The following is a 1,870-nucleotide window of genomic DNA, read 5'->3' on the forward strand; positions in this document are numbered from 1 at the left end:
GTTTCTGTCCTGCAACTTCGTCTGCAAATGTATTTAAAATGAGATAGGGAGCTGACAAACAAGCAGAGGAAGTAAATAAACCTTTGGACTGTTAGATGAACTAGTGTCAATAGAAAAGAAAGGGGCCAAGGGGAGGGTGAGAACAGAGACAAAGAGGACAACTATATGAAGGATTGAATTGGTAGGGTTCAGGGGCACACAACCTTGGTGGTGGGAGTGGAAAGAAACTGTACCCCTATTATCTTATAATTTTGTAAATCATATATATTTTTCCCTCCAGGGTTATCAAGGGGGCTCAGTGCACTATGAATCCTCTGTTCATGGATGCCTTTTTTTTCTTTTTCTTTTACTTTTATTTACTCAATAAGACAGAAAAAATTGAGAAGGGAGGCATAGATAGAGAAGGAGAGAAAGATAGACACCTAAAGACCTACTTCATGACCCATGAGGCATCCCCACTGCAGTTGGGGAGCAGGGGCTCAAATCTGGGTCCTTGTGTAAGTCTTCCTACATAGTACTATATGCACTTGACTGGTTGTGCCCCCACCTGGCCCCCCAAAATTAGTATATATTTTTAAAAGAATAAAATTTGTCTTTTGGGGGCAGAGGAGATAGCATAATGGTTATGCAAAAGACGTTTCTTCCTGAGACTCTAAGGTCCCTGAGTCCCAGATTCAATCCCACCATATGATAGGCTGAGCAGTGCTCTTGTCTATTTCAGCATCTTTCTCTGTGTCTCTGAATCTCTCTCACTGAAATAAATTAATAATTTTAATTGGTCTTACAGGGGGCCAGGCAGTGGCATATCTGGTTAAGTACACATGGTACTATGCAGAGTGGGGACCTGCACAAGGACCCATGTTCAAACCCCTGCTCCCCACCCACCTGCAGCAGGGACACTTCACAAGTGGTAAAGCAAGTCTGCAGGTATTTACCTTTCTTTCCCTCTCTATTTCTCCTTCCTCTCTCAATTTCTCTCTGTCCTATTGGATAAAATAGAAAGAAAAAGAAAAGCATTGGGTGCCAGGAGCAGTGGATTCAATGTGCCATCACTTAGCCCCAGTGATAAACCTGGTGGAAAAAAATTTTTTGGTCTTTCAGTGGTGACTGTAACCTAGAATATAAACATGTTGATTTTCAAAAATGTACACCAGAAGTTTGTAGAACCTTATAATGCAATGTCACCTCATTTTAAAAAATAAATAAATTCTTCAACAGTAAGAACATAGTGGTTACACAAAAGGCTTTCATGCTTGAAGCTCCAAGTCCTCAGATTCAATCCCTAGCATTACCATAAGCCAGAGTTGAATAGTGCTCTGGTATATATATATATCTTTTCCATTAAAATATAATAAATAAAATATGTTAAAATATAAAAAATTAAACTGGGGCAAGGGAAATAGTACAGAGGTTGATACAACAGACTTATATGCCTAAAGCACCAGAGGTCCCAGGTTCAGTCTCCAGCACCACCATAAATAAGAGCTGAGCAGTACTCTGGTAAGAAAATTTAAAAATTTTAATAATTTGTTGATATGGCACAGTGGTTATGCAACAAACTTTCATAGCCAGAGCATCAGGGATCCTAAGCCCAATCCCTAGCACCAGCATAAGCCAGAGCTGGGCAATGTTCTGGTCTAAATGCAAAAGCAAAATCAGTAGTCCAGGAGGTGACACAGTAGATAAAGCATTGGCCTCTCAAGCATGAGGTTCTGAGTTCAGTCCCTGGCAGCACATGTACCAGAGTAATGTCTGTGTTTTTATTTTCTCTCTTCCCTTCTATCTCTTTGAATAAGTAAATAAACATTTTTGAATGTTTCTTTTTAAAAAAGCAAAAACAAAAGAATAAACCATAGTGCCTCTTGAAAAG

The sequence above is a fragment of the Erinaceus europaeus genome, chromosome 11, assembly GCF_950295315.1.
Source record: "Erinaceus europaeus chromosome 11, mEriEur2.1, whole genome shotgun sequence".
Lineage (NCBI taxonomy): Eukaryota > Metazoa > Chordata > Mammalia > Eulipotyphla > Erinaceidae > Erinaceus > Erinaceus europaeus.